The 22,505-nt window shown below is 41.4% G+C and overlaps 1 non-coding gene across 1 annotated transcript; it reads right to left on the bottom strand.

Moving 5' to 3' along the window:
• Positions 1-7,194: 7,194 nt before the first annotated feature.
• LOC131224455 (small nucleolar RNA R71) lies at positions 7,195-7,302 on the bottom strand. Its single transcript, XR_009160938.1, has one exon. It is a non-coding gene; the product is annotated as a small nucleolar RNA R71 (small nucleolar RNA).
• Positions 7,303-22,505: the final 15,203 nt, after the last annotated feature.

The following is a 22,505-nucleotide window of genomic DNA, read 5'->3' on the forward strand; positions in this document are numbered from 1 at the left end:
GCTGCTATTTGACGTTAGCAAATCCTGAGGGTCGGATCATGAGGCTTGTGTATATCTAAACCATCCACTGATGTGGACCCACCTCGATATATGGGTTTCATCCCCACCATCCAGTTGCTAGACGGTGGTACCCACCTTTAATGTATGTACTCTGTAGCCACATTGTCCATTTGTTAGGACGGTGGGACGCTACCATGATGCAGTGTTGAATCCACGCTACTCGCCCATTTTTCCTAGACATGGGACCCACCCCACACGTGATACACGTGTGGAGGTGGGGCCCACATTGATGTATGTATTCTATATCAATACTGTCCATTCCTGACGTACTATGTGGGGCCAATCATGATGTATAGGTCTTATCTACACCGTCCAGATTTCTAGACGGTGGGACCCACCTCTGATGTATCTATTTCTTCCAGCGGTCCATCTATTTTGGACGTGGGGCCACCCCACACGTGTTGCACATGTGGGGGTGGGGCCCACCTAGATGTATGTATTTTGTATCTACACCGTCCATCCCTGGATGGTGTTGTGGGATGCATCATGATGTATGTACATTATCTGCACCGTCCATGAGACCCGCTGCACATGTGCAATCCACACCATCCATCTGTGGGACCCGCCCACTGATGTATGTGTTGCTCCCACACCGTCCAACAAAGGACGGTGCCGGGGCACCTTGATGCAAGTGTTTTATCAATGTCACCCGTCCATGGGGACACCTTGATGACATGTCTGATCCAGACTGTCTAGATCCTGTAGAGCCCACCTTGATGTTTTATCCACGCCATCCAAGGCTAGCAGGCCCACCGTGATGTACTTTATCAAGGCCATCTAGGGCCAGCAGGTCCACCATGATGTATTTATTTTCTCAATCTAGTTGGCAACCTTAATGAATGCATGTTTGATCTGAGCCATCCGTCCATTTGTGCAGCCTGCCGTGATGTATGTATTGAATATCTATGCCGACCAGTTATGAGGCTCATTGTGATGTATTTGTGGCTCATTTAGCGAGGCCCATTGTGATGTTTTTGTGGCATATTTAGCGAGGCCCAAGGTGATGTATTTATGGCCCATTGTGATGAATATTTGGCCCATGTGATGAGGCCCATTATGATGTATATGTGGCCAATGAGTGAGGCCCGATGTGTTGTATATGAGGCCCATATGATGAGGTCCGATGTGTTGTATATGAAGCCCATGTGATGTCGCCCACTTGATATATATGAGGCCCATGTGATACGACCCACTTGATGTATATTTGGCCCATGTGATGCGGCCCATTGTGATATGTGAGGCCCATATGATGAGGCCCAGTGTGATGTATGTGAGGCCTATGTGGTGAGACGCATTGTGATGTATATGAGGCCTATGTGGTGTATACAAGGCCTGTATGATGAAGCCTGTTGAGAAGTATATTAGGCCCTTGTGTGAAGCCCATTGTGATATATATTAGGCTCTTGTGTGAGGCTCATTATGTTATATGTGAGGCCCTTATGTGAGGCCATGAGCCCCACTATATGTTTGACCCTATGAGGGCCACTCCTTGGGAGTAATGTTGGTTGAATGTCCACATTTATGGGCATTGATGGTTAAATGTCTACATTGTGACCTTCCCTTAGGCCTCGTTAGGCCCATTCTTGATATGAGTAGGCTGTCTAGGCCCATCCTTGATATGAGGAGCGTACATCATCATCATCTAACATGCTTAGTATAGCTTCACGATCCATGTTCATGAGCATCATATGTATGCTTGATATGAGGAGTGATTGATCATAGCACATGCTATTAGGCGGATTACTATGGGACTCCCTGATAGGAGTTGTCCACATAAGTGCGCGGTATGTGCAAGATTGTTGCATGACTGGATGGTATGACTCATGCATCTCGCATTTTGTGATATGACTACCATATTCCCTAGCGACATCAGGGCCGTGGCCTCCACAGGCATATCGTGGATGGCCAGATGGGACATCAGAAATGTTTGGTTCTAGCATACGGGCACCATATATGTCTCTAGGTGAAAATCCCTAAACCCCCGAGGCTAGGGGACGCTCCAACGTCTAGATCTAGTGGATATACATGAGCTCATGAGGGCCGTATACCAGTAGGCCGCGTCTTCCATTGTGTCGTGGTCGGTTGGAAGGGGGTGTGACCTTACCCGCCTGAGTGAGGGGGCAATATCTAGGTTGAGTTTGACCAGCTTGAGGAATGGGTCCGCTATCGACGAGCTGAACCCGATATTGGCAGGCAGATAATGAGATGTATGATACTGATATATGGACTTATTGAGCAAGAGTTGCATACTCAGCATTTTACTCATTCATTCACTATCCACTTGGGCTGGTAATGCGCAACTAATTGTTATGTGTACCTTCGCAATGGCCAGGATTTCAGTTGGGCCGTGCGACCAACCTGAGATCAGGAGTTTACCACATTGAGTCTGGCTATCCAAATTTAGGTATGAAACTAGTTTGGATAGAAGTCCCTTGTGATGGACCCCATAGCCTATGATACTACATACTATCATCCCGACTTCACACTGCAGCTTGGTCATTTCATTTGCACCACATATTGCATTACATCCATGGCATATGGCATTTTAGGTTGCTATGCTTCTACATTTATATGGCCTAGATGAGGTTGACGGTATTCGTGGACTCATCAAGATTTGCATATTGCATTGTATCCTCAGTATATGATATTTGACTTACTATGTCTCTGCATTGTATAGTTGATCTACATTGCTTCCTCAGTATATGATATTGGCTTATTATGTTTTTTGCATCGCATAGCCTGGATAAGGCTGATGGTATTTATGGACTTACCAACATGTTTTCATATTGCTCTGATTTTGCATACTTGACACTTACCTTACACATGCACTTTCATCACCCTCTAAGCTTTCTATAAGCTTATGCACGATAGATGCATGTAGGTGGCGTTAGATCACAGTAGTGTTGAGCTTGGAGCATGTAGCTGTCTTTCGGAGCTTTGATTTTCGATATATGTATTTCCCTTTCAGCACTGTATTCAACTGTTTTTTATTAGTGGATATGTGATGATGATGTTGCCTTTATGATTTGGGTAAACTTGTGGTCATGCTTCTTATGAGATAAATGTACATTGAAAAATCCTCCTTATAGGATCCCAGGATCGGAATTTGGAGTATGGGCGGTGGAAGCCGAGAATGGGGTACTACAGAGGCTGTCGGCACCGGATTCGGCAATCGAAAATTTTGTGAGCCCGGTTTCTGAGTTTGCAGCGTGACAACTACGGTTACGTTTTTATGAGATTAATTGGTATTAAAATTAAGTTATGATTAGATTTTATTTTTCCATTATGCTTTTTAGGTTAGAATTTTTCTGAAATTGTTTTTAGAGATTAACTCTATTTTAAGTTTTATAGGATCTTAACATAGCAACCCTAATTCAGTAACCTCTTCCCTATTCTCTCTTTCTTTTCTAGATTTCTTATTCGCTTTAGTTTTCTTTCTTCTTAACTTTAGTTTGATTTAATTACTTGAGGGTTGAGAGTGTTTTATGCCCAAGTGGGTTCGTGACAATACCCTCCGTCTCTTGAGTGAAGGAGGATTAGTCGAAGGGTTGCCTATCTATCACAGGATTAGACACCACATGAGACCGTTTGAGTCAATAGAAGTGATGGCTGCAAATTAACCTCAACCTTTAGTTGAGGAAGTTGAAGATGAAAACAATGTGCATAATATACCTTCGTCTTGTACTCTACGAGATTATTTACAACCGGCGTGGGTGAGTACACTTCCTGCATGATATTTCCATTGAATGCAGGAACTGTGGATGTTAAACCGGGGGTTATTCAACTCCTTCCAAAGTTTCATAGACTAGAATCTGAAAGTCCATACTTGCATATGAAAGAGTTTGATGAGATAATATTTACACTACACTTCCCAAACATGTCTGAGGACACTATAACGCTCTGAAATTCAGGGGTCGAGCATAACTCAGCTCCCGAGTTCCAAAACATCACTTATGCAACATATTTAATGATGGATGTATGTTGACTGTATTAGTTCATAAAACATGGAATAGATTAAGCCAAAACACAGATATAATTCAGGGATAAGTGAATAAAGCAAGCGAAAGACTTATAGAAATATATGTGTACAAGTGTAAATCCCTGAAGTACATTCACCAACCAGGTCGTATGAAAGTGTTACTTAACAAAATTATAAGTATCAAGTTACATCATTTAAATTCCCATAAATAATCCCAGAGTCCCGCGCATCAGAGCAAGGCTCGCTAGAACCCGTCTGAAAACTGCATATAGGAGAAAGCAGCCTCATTATCATCCATCTCCTGCTCTGCCTCAGAAGTCGCATCCACATCTGTAACATCAGAACCTAAGACAGAGTCTGGTGGGTGTTTAACACTACCCCAGAACGTGGGAGTGAGTGATCAACTCAGTGGAACAATAAGGCACTGGTTAACATGTTATCAGTTCAATCAAGCAGTAATAATAAAGCAGAATAAGTAAACAAGTCCTAAGTACTCTTATTAATGCAAGGATGTATGCAAAATGATGTGTGCCCTCACGTGTACACCCTTAGCGTCTTCATCTTACGTTACGCATGACACCACCTCAAAGTGCGCCACATCTACAAAACACATGCAAATGTGGTGCATGGATATGATTACCAAGTTGTTATTAGTCCATTTCATACAGCAGGATTGGGAAGCTAAGATACCTTCCTCATATCACCATCCAAACAGTGATCCATTCTAGGGTCGTCAATCCTAGTCGTCTCATACGATCATATATTTGAGGTCGTAGCAAAGGGCTCGTCACCAATCAATGCACGCCTTTCATACCTTTATTACCACAGTTCGGCTCGTCACCTCATCGCGGTATCCAGGTATGCTCGAGGTCACTACAAAGGGCTCGTCACCAATCAATGTAGGCCGACAGCACGAATATAGTGTCACATACCACCATAATCGGCTCACGAGTTTAGTTGCTCACTGGTCACTACAGGGAGGCTCGTCACCCTAGCGTAGGCCGACAGCTCGACCACGATGTCCCATACCACCATGTCCAGCTCATGAGTCTTAGCGGATCGAGGTACCATGGTTATTAGGATTTCACTGGTAAGTTCGGTACCCTAGATTCAAGCAGTAGTGTCCATACATGGTGAACATACATCGGACAATCGGGTTACTTGACGAACTCGACTAGCACGAGTGCACGTTGAGTTGAGCGACATAGAGTGCGCAAACACTCCGCGTAGCCAAACCACTGCCGACAACTCTAATACGACTCGGGTTCGTCTAATACGTCCTACGTGGCGAAAGCAACCTCAGCCACGATCATAAAGCAGATTACCGATTTTCTGGACTAATGCATAGTCCCAAACACATTACACTATAACAGATATATGAATTGAATGTAGAACAGTAAAGGAAACAACAACTCAAATCATGGTACATAAGCACTTGAGGAATATCAACTTAACATAAAAGTAAGCGTAAGTAATGCTTGAATTTAAATAACATGGAATGTAACTAGCAAGAAGGAAATCATGCACATTAATAGGAGTGTTGAGAATCACTTCTCAATGCCCGCAATTAGTGTAATAAGTTACACTTTAGATCATTCAGGCATTTCTACAAACACTTAGAATACATGGTACAACATACATGACGTATGTTGAAAAACAAGCATTTGGACAATTCCTTTTACCAAGGAGTTGTCATAAATACATCTAGCATACATACACGACAAATAATCATGGCAAACACAAGTGCATATTTTATATGTATACGGTACTTTATACATACACATAGAATACACAAATCTCAATATAACACATGCATATCAGGAACGCAACATAAACATAACATTTGGCATGTGAAATCTCATCCATAACAAGAATAAATCACTAACTGGCATTGAAAGCCTTGAAAACCATAACCTATACACTTAAAGTCCACACCTTAAGTAAGGAAAGAAACACCGAACTGATTTAGACGAGATGTCTTCGTCAACGGCGATAGAATAACCTAAGGCAAGAATGGAAATGAGATACAACAACACCAAGACTATTCTAAGCTCTAACACAGATTAGGGTTAGGTTAACTTACCCAAAGATGAACTCAGAATCGTCAGAATAACGATTCAAAGTGAAGGTTCAAAGATGTAGAAGAATAGGAAAGAATCCAAGATGATTCACCAACTCCTCTCTCACTATCTCTCTCTTTTCCACTCTCTCTCCAAGCTAGGGTTAGAGAAAATTCGTATGGAAAAGGGAGCTAGGGTTTAAGGACTATAAATAGGCCTAATATTGATGAAAATAACCCCAGGGTCAAGGTACACTTAGGGTATAACCAAAACCAGCCTCTTACGATCCAACGAAGCACTTCTGGTGGGCCTATAACCACGAAAGGTCGGACTTAAGCTCATTGACCATGGATCATGGTCAGGTTGAGTTTTCGTACCGACCGGCTCTTCAGATCAGCCGTGGCGGACCACACTTAATTCAACGGTCACGGAATCTCGATCAGGTCCACAAGCACAAGGATATGCCTGGGCCACCTTCCCTAATCAGAGGGGGAAATTGGGTCAGAATCCAACGGTCAGATAGCTTAAAATCATCGCGCAAGCGACACGACTCAGATTTTTAAAAAAATTATTAAATTTCCAACCGTTCTCACACTCTTCACTCCGAACTCAAACAAATCGACCCAGAACATCACATAGACTTGATTTTCGAGGTGATGGTCAAGCCCAATATGGTGACCGCAACTGCCTAAGATCATCGCTATCGGACTTTCGACGTGCTGTCCAAGTCCGATCCAGAACTTCCAAAAATTCTCCAGAACAACTGGATTTAGCGATGGATCCCAGATTTCAGAGTAACATAGCGCTAACTAATCTACAGGTTTTGAGTCATGCAGATCGAATTTAAAGTGATTGATGCGAATTTCACAAGCAATCGAGTATAACGCTAATTACCCCAAAAACAACTACTTAGGGAAAGATAAGCACAAAATTTCCAAGGTCGTTACAGACATGGTAAGACTGAAATTGTTTCCTTTCTCTTTGAAAGAAAAGGCTAAGTCATACTTACATTCCTTAATACCACGATCCATTGGCATATGGGCTGAGATGACAAGGAAGTTCCTTAAAAAAATTGCTCCTATATCACAAAACGAATACCTTAAGGAAAGTAATCATGAATTTTGTGCAAAAAGAAGATGAGATATTCTTCCAATGTTGGGAGCGATTTAAGGATCTCATAAACTCATGTCCACAACTTGGGTACGAAACATGGTATATAACAATCTTTTTTCTATGAGGGATTGACCTCATCCATACGCCAATTTGTGGAGATGATGTGTAATGGGGAATTCATGAACAAGGAAGCCGATGATGCATGAGATTATTTTGATAAACTCATTAAAAGCGCACAATCATAGGATACCTCCTCACGAACTACCACTTCTAAGCCTATTCAATCAAAGGAAAGGGGAGGATTTTATGTCTTAAAAGAGGAAGATGATGGAAATACAAGATTGGCCAAACTCGCAAGAAAATTCGAGGCCATGGAACTTAAGAAGGTAGAACCCGAAAAGGATGCGGAAGTTGTTTGTGGTATTTGCGCTTGTAACATACATACAACTGAAAATTGCTCGACAAATCCTACTTTTTAAGAGATATTAAATGAGCAATCAAATTCTGTGAACAACTACCAAAGACCTTTCAGTGGACCCACCTCAAATACATATAACTCAAGTTGGAGGAATCATCCAAATTTCAATTGGAGTAATGGACAAACTGCTACTCCTCAATGGATCCTTAACCAATTTTTGAATCAAAGGAAATTCAAAAGGATCTGGTCTTAAAACATATTCAAAATTAAAAGCTTTTTAACCAGGGTATGCTACAAGCCTTTCAAGACCTTACAAAGGCCATATAAGGGCTTGAGATAAAAAATTCAATTAGGGAGAAAGAGATCCTTTTGGCCCAGCCTCTCCCCAATCCAAAACCACAATATGAAATAAGTGACCCAAGCTCTTCAAATTAGACGGAGCAGGCTAAGTCTATCACCACTCTTAGGAGTGGGAAGATTATTGACAAAACTATTCCGTTGAGGGTTGAAAAGCCTATGGACCTAGAAGAAGCTGAGAATGATAGACTTAGCAATGCTCCACATGGGTTAGAATCGGAACCTCAAAGTAAGCCATTTGTACCATTCCCTTAAGGTTGAGTGCACCAAAACCTCTAGTTAACTCACAGGACATTCTAGCGATGTTAAAACAAGTGAAGGCCAATATTCTTCTACTGGATGCCATTAAACAAATCCCTTCATATTCCAAATTTCTGAAAGATCTATGCACTACCAAAAGATGACAAAACATACAAAAGAAATTTTTTTAACAGAAAATGTGAGTGCCATCTTCAAGCAAGATGTGCCACAAAAATAAAAAGATCTTGATAGCCCAACTATCACCTGTATAATTGGGAATAACTAGATTGAGCATGCACTTCTTAACTTGGGACGAGCGTAAATCTAATCCCTTACTTGGTTTATGAACAATTGGGTCTAGGTGTATTAAAACCCACCCAGACCACATTACAACTTGCCGATTACTCAGTTCATGTACCGAGAGGGATGATTGAGGATGTGTTGGTCCAGGTTGATAAATTTTACTATCCAGTAGACTTTATTGTCTTAGATACTCAACTCATCATCTATATGAGCACTCAAATTTCCGTCATTCTTGGTCATCCATTCCTTACTACATCAAATGCAATCATTAATTGTAGGAACAGAATTATGAATTTACCTTTCAAAAATATGATATTGGAGCTCAATATCTTTTTTAGCATGAGCAAACAATCAAAGGATGTTGATGATATACACGACATTGACTTGATAGATTCTTTCGTGGAAGATAGAGTACTTTTGACTCTATACTCTGACTCTCTAGAGATATGCTTGGCCCACTCCCCTGATTTTGATGATGACACAATTAGGGAGATGGATTTTATGCTTGATGCTGCGCTGGTACTTGAAGTTAACCAGTGGAGGCCACAATTTGAGAAATTGCCCCAAACTGATGTAGTGCCTCTACCGTCTAGCCTCAAAGCACCGAAGCTTGACCTAAAACCTTTGCCCGCTGATCTTAAATATATCTACTTGGGTCAAGATGAGACATACCCGGTGGTGATTTCTTTCACATTGAGAAAGAACAAGAGAATGTGCTTATTTCCACTCTCATAGAGCATAAAGGAGCCCTTGGATGGTCGATTGTGGACCTCAAGGGAATTGACCCTTTGATTTGTACTCACTGCATTCATCTTGAGGATAATGCGAAAACCTCTTGAAAACCATAATGTCGATTAAATCCAAACATGAAGGAAGTGGTTAAGGCTGAAGTACTTAAGTTGTTGGATGTGGGTATCCTATACCTTATATCTAACAGTCAATGGGTGAGTCCAACTCAAGTGGTTCCTAAGAAGTCTAGAATCACAATCGTAGCCAATGCTGGTAATGAACTCATGCCAAGTAGAGTTACCACTAGTTGGAGAATGTGCATTGACTACAAAAAATTAAATACCATTATGAGGAAGGACCATTTTTCATTACCCATCATTGATCAAATTTTGGAAAGGCTAGCTGGTCACTCTTACTACTGTTTCCTTGACGGGTATTCGGGCTACAATCAGATAGAGATAGCCCTTGAAGATCAAGAAAAGACAACATTCACATGCCCCTTTGACACCTTTGCTTACCGAAGGATGCTATTTGAACTGTGTAATGCCCCCGTCACTTTTCAGCGATGCATGTTGAGCATATTTTCTGACATGGTGGGGCAATATTAAGAGGTCTTCATGGATGATTTCTCTGTCTTTGGTCCATCCTTCAACGAGTGTTTGGAAAATCTGAAAAATGTGCTGAAGTAATGTGAAGAAAAGAATTTGGTTTTGAATTAGGAGAAATGTCATTTCATGGTTTCCAAGGGAATAGTGCTTGAACATATAATTTTATCCAAGGGAATTGAGGTAGAAAAGGCTGACATTGACCTTATCTCTAACTTACCTCCACCCAAAAGCATACATGATGTGCGATTCTTCTTAGGACACGCTGGATTCTATAGAGAATTCATAAAAGACTTTAGTCATCTCTCTCATCCTTTATGCAATCTACTTTAAAAGGATACACCATTCGAGTGGAATGAAGAATGTCAGAGAGCTTTTTCTAAGCTCAAGAGCATGTTGAGAACCACACCTATCATGTAGCCACCTGATTAGAGCATACCTTTTGAGATTATGTGCGATGCATCTGACTATGTTATTGGAGTGGTGTTAGGCCAGAGAAAAGAGAAGAAGCCCTATGTGATTCATTATGTAAGTAGTACTCTAAATTTCGCCCAAGTGAACTACTCTACTACGAAGAAGGAACTCTTAGTCGTAGTGCTTTTTTTGGACAAATTAGGTCCTACTTGATCGGATCCAAGATCATCATTATAATGATCATGCGACGTTCAAGTACCTTCTTTCTAAGAATGATGCTAAGCTCCACTTAATAAGATGGATCCTCCTAATCCAAGAGTTCGACATATAAATATAAGACAAAAAGGGAGTAGAGAACGTAGTGGCTGACCATCTCTCTAGGCTTGATGTCCTGATAAATGACATGTTCCCTAATGAAAAATTGTTTAAACTCTCCAAATTTCCTTGGTTTGCTGACATTGCGAATTGTCTTGCAATAGGTTTCACGCTAACATATTGGACTGCGCAAGATAAGAAAAAATTCTTCGCTGAGGTATGTAAGTTTTTTCGGGATGATCCTTATCTGTTTAAATATTGCTAAGACCAAATTTTATGAAGATGTGTGCCAGACAATGAATATTAGAGTGTCATCTCCTTTTGTCACTCTTAGGCCTGTGGTGGTCACTTTTCTACTAATAAGACCACAATCAAAATTCTGCAGAGCGGCTTTTACCAGCCCACTATATTCAAAGATACTCATGAGTTTTGCAAACCTTGTGAGCGTTGTCAAAATTAGGAGAATTGTCCCTTCGAAATATGATGCCACTAAACCCAATTATTATCATTGAAGCATTTGATTGTTGGGACATCAATTTCATGGGGCCATTCCCCTAATCCTTTAGAAATATTTATATTTTGTTAGCAGTAGACTATGTCACTAAGTGGGTTGAAGCGATCCCGTGCTGGAAAAATGATCATGGAACTATTATTAGATTCTTAAAAGAAAATATCCTTCCCCGGTTCAGAATGCCTCGAGCCATCATTAGTGATGGAGGTTCACACTTTTGTAATAGGCCATTCGAGAACTTAATGAAGAAATATGACATCTCTCATAAAGTGAGCACTCTATACCACCTGCAGACAAGCAGGAAAGCTGAGAATTCCAACAGGGAAATCAAACAAATTTTGAAAAAAATGGTTAACCCTGACCGTAAGGATTGGTCAATCCGATTGACTGATGCTTTATGGGCTTACCATACAACTAATACAACCCCCATTGGAATGTCTCCCTTTAGACTTGTCTATGGGAAACCTTGCCACTTTCTTGTTGAGTTGGAACATAGAGACTACTGGGCTATCAAAAATCTGAATTTTAACTTAGATAACGCTAGCTTGCTGTGTAAACTTTAATTAAATGAACTTGAGAAAATCTGGAACGATGCTAGCTTACGAGAACTCGAGAATTTACAAGGACAGGATGAAGGTGTTCCATGACCGGAACATCCTTCAGAAATCATTCACACCTGGTCAAAAAGTCCTTCTATACAATTCTCAGTTACATCCCTTTCTAGGTAAGCTTCGGTCTCGTTGGACTGACCCTTTCACTACTACTAATGTCTATTCTCATGGGGCCGTGGAGATAAAGAACCCAACGAATGGTAATGTTTTCAAAGTAAATGGACATCGACTAAAGCCATTTGTTGAGAAGTTCGATTCAGAGAACATGTCCATGTCTCTGATTGATCTGGTGCATCAGGATTGACCTCCTCGTCTGATGGAGATGTAGTTAGGTATATTGCTTTCACAAGATTTAGGATTAGGATAGTTTATTTTTCAATAAGTTTAGTTTTCAAGCTAATCCATCTACATGTTGAGAACTTTGGAAAAGCTTCAAATTCTTCTTCTTCAGGTACCTTTCCATCACTTCTCCTTTCTTTTCATTGTCTCATGTGCATTACATGCTCATTTCTTTTACATTGAGGATAATGTAGATTTTAAGTTGGGGGGTGTGGATTAGGTAAACTAATCAGTATTTTCTTACTCTTTGAGCAACAATTGTAAAAATTTTTAATTTTTTAAATTAAAAAATTTGTTTGGAAAGTGATAGTCTGTACAGTTAAGAATGCTTTGAGTATGATAATAAGATAGAGATTGAATTTTGAATTGTTGGAGTTTGATCAACAGAGTAGACTATCAGTTAAGTTCTCTCATCTAATTGATTAAGAGGAAGTTTGAATATCATGTTAGCCTAAATCACAAGACACATCAGTTTATGTTCTATGAATTATGTTAGAATTTCTAATTATTAGTATGTGAATCAATGATTGGTGTTGAGAATTAAGTCTGGAGAATTTTATCCACCTTAAAAAGATGAAAAGAACCAGTTAAAAATAAGAGAGATCAACAAAAAGGTCATATATGATGAAAAAGAATGAAAAGTTTGAAAAGAAAGAGGATGAAAAGACTAAAAAGAATGAATAAATAAAAGTGACCATTCATACAAAATTAAAAAACTGGAAAACGAAGAAAAAGGGGAAAAGTTCGGAATCAGTACTTGATTATTCAGTCAATCTTGAGCTGATGAGCATGGCTAACATTATGAAACGATAGTAGTTTTATGGAAAGTAAGTTGAAATTCACTGAGCACATTGAAAAACTTGATATATGAATTTATGCTCTTAGGTAATTGATAAAGAACTTATTTGATTGATTTCTCATGTGATTTGGCTCTAGGTTTTCAAGTTTTCACTCGTACGTCCTTGGATTCTACTCATTCATAATTGTTTGCACAAAAGATTGTTTTCTGAAAGAGGTTTGAACATTGAGAATTGAAGATTATGTCACACATGTTTTGCTTAGGACTAGCAAAATGCTAGTTGAGGGGTCTGTTGAGTGTCAAATATTGCATATTTCCCCTTATTTATATATTGTTTTTATGAACATGATAATGCTTAATGGGTATATTTTATACATGTTTATATCGCATGGTGAATCTGAGAGCTTGGATTGAAAAGAATGTTAAAAGCATGGATTTGATGTTCAAGAATCACCAAGGTAAGGGATGGATCATAGGAGACCAAGATTAAAGATTTTAAGACCCCAATATCCAAGGATACTAAGTAGAGATGGAAGGAAGTCGAAAGTGCGAAGTGCAGAAATTCACACTGTCTATGTCATCGACTGTTATTCGATGACATCGAAGCCAGTGTTCAATGCAATTGAGCACGGGTTGATGACATCGAAGAATTATAGAAAATTAAGTTTGGTTACTAGACAAATTAGATGCAGTTCTCAATGACATCGAAGCCTTATTCGATTGCTCGAAGACCTGCTCGATGACATTGAAGGCAGTTCGATGACATCGAGATTTTTGTAGATTTTTGGAACAACTCGTTGGAACACTTTGGACACATTCTCGATTCATCGAAGGCAATTCGATGACATGAAAATTTACGCAGTGTGAAAAGACGTGACTTACGGATTCAAGTTACATTTGATGACATCGAATGCATTACGTGGACTACATAAATTTGAGGCAGTTTTTCGAAATTAGATGGACAAGGCTATAAATATAGGTTTTCCTGGGAGTTCTAGACATGAATTATGTTTTAAGAAGCAGAGCCAAAGGGTGGAGGAGCCTCCCAAGAGTTTTTATTCCTTTATTTTCTATTTTTAATGCTTTATTTTATGGTTTTAGATCCAATCATATCTATGGTTGGCTAAACCTCTTAGTTAAGAGGTGAAGCTTATAGCGTGTTGTGATTATTTTCTTGCTTTGATTCTCGTTCTTGTTGAACCTTATTGATTTCTAGTTTAATATTAAAGGAATATTTTTAGTTTTCTATGATTTATTGTGACTCAAATTACAATAGATACCGTGATAACTTTGATATCTTCTTTTCCTGTTTTGAGATTGTGAGATTGGTAAATCCCGTTGTTCACTATCGTCTCCTGGGCATGGTAGGGTGATGGAATCCCTTCTAATCATCATAATACTCCTTCATATATGGCTAGGTCAATGAAGAATTCAAATTTGGTTTAATTGTTTTATCTTCCAATTGGATAGGATATGACTCCAATTCCAATTGTGTCTCTTGAGTCGAAGTAAGGTAGCACCCTGATAGCTACAAGTGGATCATTGGAACCCTAGTTCCCACATTTCAATTAACATTATTCAAAATTACTCTCTTTTATTCCAGATTTAGATTTAGATCTTTTTCTAGTTCTAATTCTAGTTATTTTCAGAATATGTACAAGTTTAGTCCCTGTGAATTCAACCTTGGTCTCACCGAGTTATTGCTTCATCGCGACCCTACACTTGGGGTTGTGAATACTGGTGGGATATGGAAATATTAAACAATCCTTATCTTCCGTTCGATGAGAAATATCTTACCCCTTATCACCCAAATCCACCACCATTCCCCACTTCTACTCGAGCAATGATGATGGTTATTAAAAACCATCAATCTATGGATAGGCGATTCATCACTCTCGCTATCTGTTCTGATTTAAGTGAAGTCTATTTTCACTCGTATAACTACTTTGAGTCTTTTACCTCATTTTCTTGCTAACTCTATCTTTTTTTATAGTTACTTGAGAATTATCGATTGGGGAAAAACTAATCGTCGTGGTGCAACTGCTATAACAACGCCAGCCAGCGACCGATATCCTTGAGATTATTGGCGTGCAAACTATTGACTCTAAAGGAACCATCAACAATGAAGTTCTTCCTTCTCATACTTCTCCTGAGCCTACGAATATTATCACAGAGTCTCAGTACATGGCCGATATCCCTTAGACACCAACCACTGTCATCGACCGAGAAGATGAAGAAGAAGGTGAGCATCCCCTACGAGTTACTCCTCAGAGTTCAAAAAGAGAATTGTCTCCTCGACCTATCCCTCCATCCATTCAGTAACTCTCTTCAACTATGGAATCTCTTCCCTCAAATATTGAAGAACCTCTTCAACTGTATACAACATACAAAGTGGTTATCTTTGATCAGGCAACAGAGGAGATCCCCACGACTGATATCCCTCTACCTTGCTCAACCCCAATTCCCATATCGGTGTAGATGATCATTAATGATGCCTCGGCCTCCTCTACAATGAGTGAAGACGCACTTCTAGTTGAAGATATCCTCTCCTCCCTTTGACAAGCTCTTGTTGACGATATTAACGTGGCTGAGTCCCCTGCATTCTTAACCAAATTGCAGTGTCTCAAAGTAGAACTCCAAAAGGTGGGTTATGGAAGTCTATAAATACTCTAGACCCCTAACATTTAAGGAGGGCACTCTCCAACCCTCTCTTTTCTCTCTCCTCCACCACCCTTATTCCACACCCTCCATGCCCCATAAAGAACCTTGTAGCTCCCATCATGTGAACCTGAGGCTGAGGATAGGTTGTCAGGCCCCTGCCCGTATCCTCCTTACTTATAAAACTAAATCCCTGAGGTATGCATCTTCATGTGGTTAGTAGCCCCAGAAAGGTTGCACCCTCTAGTGGCCAATTGCCCTTTATGCTCATGCCCTCACCCAATAATGCGCTCATGTGGGTAGTTACCTTAAAGATCTCATGCCCTCTAGAGGCTAGTTGCCCTTGAGGCTCACACCCTCGGTGGTCTGCGCCCTCTCAACAATCCCTTGTTGTAAGACCCATATCCTAGCCCGTACTGTTCCGTAGGCTTCCACGATCCTCCTAGTCGAATTTCGGTGACTCACGACGCGTAGACTGCATTTACGCGCAACCCTGAGTCATGTCCCGTATTCCAGAGTCGGCTCGACTCGAGACTTTTACCCTAGCGACCACATCGTCATCGCGGTTCCGATGTCGTTTCTCGCGCGCCGAGGAGATACCCAGGCCAGGAGATGTAAGCCCACGTTCAGTTCGAGGAAACACCGCATGTTTGCAATCCCAACAGAATCTCTACAACATATCAAACCAATCCAATCAATCACTTCACATGTTAAGTACATGTCCCATCCCCAAAAGTAACCCCAAAGTCAAAACCACCCATCCCTCTCTCTCTACATCCCATCCTCTCTCTCTCTCATGTGTTCATTTTTTTAAGTAAACCCCAACAGAGCATCCAACATCCAAGCTCCATGAGAGAGCTTTGTGTGGCCCACTTTCTATCTCCCATCTCCACCATTCAAGTTTCATCTTAACCATTGAAATTGTTTATATGGAGCTGTAGCATGCATTGGCGAAAGAAGGAAGAAGAGATCAAAGGTGGGTGTTTCTATAGGCCTAGATTTCATTTTGATGATGGGCCAAGTGAGGTCTACCGATTGATGGTATGGATCTCACTTTGGACCCTAGGTGTGGCCGATGACCCACCTTGATTCTCATGATCATTCCATGATGGGGCCATTCTCCATGGCCCCCATCACAATGTTTATTTCCTTGCATGAATAGAGGTCATTTAGACCTTCCATTTTGGTGGAGAAGGAATCTCCACTGTTGATTTTTGATTTGGTGAGCCCACATTTATTGGAACCAACTTGATGTATGATTAATTGCAAGGGAGGGCTCATAATGGCAGAGCCCTCCATCACACGTCCCTCTCTCTCTCTCCCTCTCTTTTTTTTTTCATTTTTGTATGATGATGTGGCTGTGTGGCCCACTCGGATGGACCCCACCTTGATGTATATCTTATCCACACCATCCAACCATTTGGTGGCCCATTTAGGCAGCACGCCTGCAGGTGGGGTCCACCTTAAAAATGTGTTGCATGCAAATCGTCCAGGGACGTTGACATGGCCACGCCGTGAAGTGTGCACGGACGGTGTGGTGCACTAGAAGGAAAACAAAAATATCAGTTTGATTTAGAAAAATTGGGTGGGCCGCTCATGCAGGCCTCACCTTGATGTATGGGACTAATCCACACCGTCCATCCTATTTCCCAACTCATTTTAGGAGTTGAGCCGAAAAATGAAGTCAATTTGATTCTCTGGCGGGCCATAGCTTAGAAAACAGTGGATTCTACCATTTACATCTGTTAGGACCCACCTTAATGTTTCTACACACCAAAACACATCGAATATTGGGCTCATTTAGACTGTCTTGAGCCATGAAATCCAATGGGTGGAGTGGATTCACCTGATGCGGACCCCACCTACGAAAAACCTCAAAAATACATTCCTACGAAAAACCTCAAAAATACATTTAAAAAAAATAAAACAGCAACAAACGTTACTACTGCTGACGTCCAGAGGACGCGTAGTAGTGTCCTGCTGCGCTATGGACGGACGGGCAGGGACCACGAGTCCCAGCCGTGGGCCCCACCGTGATATGTGAGAACATCAACACTGTGCAATTGGTGGGTCACCCCAAAAATCAGCCGTATACTCAGCTCAAGTGGCCCACACGGCAGGGAACAGTGGGATTGAGCATCTGCCATTGAGACCCTGTGTGGGTTACAGAAGTTTTGGATCATTATGAAATTTGTCTTTCCTCTTCAATTCGGGTCCGTGTGACCTTAACAATAGATTAGATGGTAGATAAACGTTATGGTGGGCCCTACGTGGGACCCACCTTTACTGTTTGAGATAGAAGTGCAGCAGCAGCATGTGATGTATGCCATCCACGCTAACTGTCCATCCAGACGGTGTGAATGCACACCGTCCATTTAGTTGGTGGGCCATGTGTGTGGACCCTACCATGATGCATGTGTTATATCCACACCTTCCAACCATTTTGAGAGATTATTTTATGGCATAAGAAAAGAATGAGTCAGATCTATAGTTCACACGGACCCCACCATTGGAAATAGCGGGGACAATGACATCCACCGTTCAAAATTTCTAAGGGCCACAGTAGTTTCCAATTAAGTTGATATTTGTTTTCATTTCATCTAACTCTATGTTAATTTATGAATAGGTTGGATCTCAAAATACATCATGGTGGGCCACACCGTGTAATCCAGCCGTGGTATGGTCCAGATGATCTTTCGACTTGATATATTTGAGGGTTACGTGCAGGGCCCACATGTTATATATTTGTGGCCCATTTGATAAGACCCATTGTGATATATTTCTAGCCCATTTGAGGCCCTACTATGATGTATATTTGAGGCCCACCTGTAATTTATATTTTAGGCCCATATGATGGGGCCCACCTGCTTGAATTTAAGGCCTATGGACAAGGCCCATTATGATATGTATTAGGCCCATTAGTGCAGCCCATTGATGTAGCCCGATTGATGTATATGAAGCCCATTAGTGTGGCCCATTGATGCAGCCCAATCGATGTATATGAAGCCCATTGGTGTGGCTCATGGACGCGGTCCACTTGATGTATATGAGGCCCACTGGTGCGGCCCATTGATATGGCTAACTCGATATATATGAGGCCCATTGGTGCGGCCTGTGGATGCAATCCACTTGATGTATTTGATGGCCCATGGGTTAAGGCCCAATGAGATGTACATAAGGCCCATTACAATGTGTGATTCCACCATGGTTTATGTAATGATGTTTATGACGGGCTATGCCTTAGGAGTAATGATGGTTTGATGTCCACATTATAAGAATAATGTTTGTTAAATGTCCACATTATAACTCTCTCTAGGGCCCATTGATAGGCCCATACTTGTTGTGTGTAGGCCATCCAGGCCCATCTTTGTTATGAGGATAGTTCATCACTTTATAACATGCTTAGTATAATTCCATGACTCATGCCCATACCTATCATATGTATGCTTGATATGAGTAGTGACTGATCATAGCAAATGCCATTGGGCAGACTATTTATGGGACTCACTGATAGGAGTTACACATATGAGTGCACGGTACGTGCAAGATTACTGCATGACTAGACGGTGTGACTCATGCATCTCGCATATGTGTGACATGATCGTTGTATGCCCTAGCGACATCAGGGCCATGACCTCCACAGGCATGTCATGGATGGCTAGATGGGACATCAAAAACATTTGATTCGAGCATCTGGGCACTTTGGATGTCCGTGGGTGAAAGTACTTAAACCTTTGAGGCTAGGAGATGCCCCAATGTCTAGACCAAGTAGATACATGAGTGCCCGAGTGCTGAATACCAGTAAGCCGCATCTCCCACTATGTCGTGGTCCATTGGGAGGGGGTGTGGCATTATCTGTCTGAGTGAGGGGGCTGTAAGCTAGGTTGAGTTTGACCAGCTCGCAAATGAGTCTGCTATCGATGAACCGGGTAGGTATTGGCAGACTACTGGTCAAGCGGATAGTGTGGTTTCTTCCACCTGCTGGGTTATGCCCCTAGGGAGGCGGCAGTAAGTGTGGTGTGTACTAGACCCCGGTGATGATTTCAGAGAGGAACCATATTGATATGTGGACTTATTGAGTAGGAATTGCATACTCATTCATTCATTTATTCACTATCCACTCGGGCTGGTGGTGCGCAACTATTTGTTACGTGTACCTTTGCATGGCTAGGATTTCGGTTGGGCGTGCGACTAACCTGAGATCAGGAGTTTATCACATTGAGTCTGACTATCCAAATTTAGGTATGGGACTGGTTTGGATAAAAGTCCCTTGTGATGGACCCCGTAGCCTATGATACTATGTACTGTCATCCCGACCTCACACTCTAGCTTTGTCATTTCATTCGCATCGCATTTGCATCTGTAGGCATATGACATTTTCGGTTGATATGTTTTCCGTACTTATATGGCCTAGACGGACTTAACAGGATTTGTATATTGCATTGCATCCTTGGCATCTGATATTTGACTCTCTATGATTCTACGTTTGCATAGCCGATCTACATTACATATTCTGATATTGTATGACTCATGGACTTATCGGTATATTTTCACTTACTCTGATATCGTATGATTCATGATCTTGTAAGTATTTCTTCTTATTCCGATATTGTATGATTTATGGCGTTGTATTTGTGTGCTTGACACTTATCTTGCGTACACACTTTCACCACCCTCTAAGCTTTTTATAAGCTTATGCACGATAGATGCGTGCAGGTGATGTTAGGATGCAGCCGATCTGAGGCAGGAGCGTGCGGTGGAGCTTTTGGAGTTTTCTTTGATATCTTTATATTGTATTTCCATTTCAACATTGTACTCAAATGATTATATTAGTGGATATGTGGTGATAATGTTGTTCTTGTAATTTGGGTATACTTGTGGTTATGCTTCTTACAAGATAAATGTACATTGGAAAATCCTCCTTGTAGGATCCCAGGATCAGAATCTGGCACCTGCGCGCTGGGAGCCGAGAATGGGGTACTACGGAGGCTGTCGGCACTGGATTCAACGATCAGGAATTTTGTGAGCCCGATTTTCGAGTTTGGGGCGTGACACTTGTGCTTTCTTAGAGGCCTTCCCTAATATACTAAAACTGCATGAATTGTCTACCATAACATGCAAAAGCTTAGCAAAGCTTAGAATTATGGCTAAGTCCTAGAGAGGGAGGGGTGAATAGGACTGCTTAAAAATTCTTACTTAAAATAATTTACCAATTTAAACTAAGAAGGCAAATAACACTTATGCTTCTAAGCCAAGTGGGTCTAATCACATAGACTATAATAGGTGCAACAAGACAAACAACTAGTTTATAGAGAGATAGTGATCTTGTGTGTGCTTATAAGTTACTACCTAGCATATAATCTAATTCAAACATACATATAATTTTACTAATTAAACTCATAAGCATGAATAGAATTGTAAACATTCATAATGATAAACAGAAGCATATATAGTGGTTCAATTACTTGCCTACTCCACTTCTGGTGAACGCACTCTCCTTGAGTGTACCGATATTTCACAGTTGGAGGTTTTAAATTAGGTTCACCTTTAAACTTTACAATGGTTTCTTCTAAGCTGACCACTAACCTAGTTGTACACTCCCATGTCGGAGGAACACATTTCCACCTATGTCGGTGGTTCCCGCGGAGTCTTATTTGATTTTCTATTAGCTAACCAACATTCACTAGTTGTCCTAATCCAAGGCCCTATGTACAATCCAATCAGAGGCTCCCTATGGAGATTAACATATACGTACTCATGTCCGATGAATTTGACCCTAAATAATTTTTTTTAGTTAGCTTGTTAGTACACCCATTGTCAGTTCACACTTCACTGTTAGCCACCCCCACTAGGGAATCGATACCAAGACCTCAGTGTTGAAACGAGATATCTTTCACTCAGTCTATGTAAGGCCCGTATCCTAGTTTGTACTATTTTGTAGACTCCCACGATCCTTCCCATCGATTTCTGGCAACCTGCGACCTGTAATGGCGTTTGTGTGCGACCCTAAGTCGCATCTTGTAGATTTGAGTTGACTCGACCCGAGACTTGTACCATTGCGACCGCACCATCGTTGTGGTTCCAACGCCGTATCTTGCGCACCGATGCGGTACCTAGCCATGAGTTGTGGGCCCCCGTTTATTTTAAGGAAAACGCCGCACATTGCGAATTTTGAGAGAAGCTCAACCTAATCTATCACATCAATCAATCAATTAATTAAGTACACATCCCATCTTTAGCCCATGCTTTCTTTCTCCCCAAGTTAAGCAACCCCCCTAAGTCAATCCTCATGTCACTCGCACCCGTCACTCCACCCATCACTCCATCCATCACTCTTACAACCCTCTCTCTCTCTCTCTCTCTCTCTCTCTCTCTCTCTTTCTCCACCCATTCCAAGCTACCAAGTGTGGATGTCTAAGCTCTTCCTAAAGAGAGCCAAGTGTGGCCCACTCCCTACCCCCAACTCCCTCATCCTAGCCCTTCAATCCTCATCATCTTCCATCAAAGAGAGAGCTAATGAGTTTGACATTCCATCGGACCAAGAAGATCTAAAGGTGGGTGTTTTAGTAGGAGTAGATTTATACTTCGATGTTGGGCCAAGTGGGGCCTACCGATCGATGGTATGGATCTCACTTTGGACCCTAGGTGTGGCCGATGGCCCACCATAATTCATATGTTCATCCCATGATGGGGTCATTCTCTATGGACCCCATCATGATGTTTATTTTCCTAGTAGGTAAAGGTCATCTAGACCTTGCATTTTGGTGGAGAAGGGATCTCCACCGTCGATTTTGATTAGTGGGCCCATATGTAATGGACCCACTTGATGTATGTTGTAATGCATGGAAGGGAGGGCCCATAGTGGCGGGGTCCCTCCATCGTACATCCCTCTCTCTTTCTTTCTCTCTCTACCTCTCTCTCTTTCCCTAATCGATGGCCCACCCCGATGTATAGATTTCATCCACGCTGTCCATTTAAGTGGGCCGATCCGCTG

This window comes from Magnolia sinica, chromosome 13 (genome assembly GCF_029962835.1).
Source record: "Magnolia sinica isolate HGM2019 chromosome 13, MsV1, whole genome shotgun sequence".
NCBI classification, from domain to species: Eukaryota; Viridiplantae; Streptophyta; class Magnoliopsida; order Magnoliales; family Magnoliaceae; genus Magnolia; species Magnolia sinica.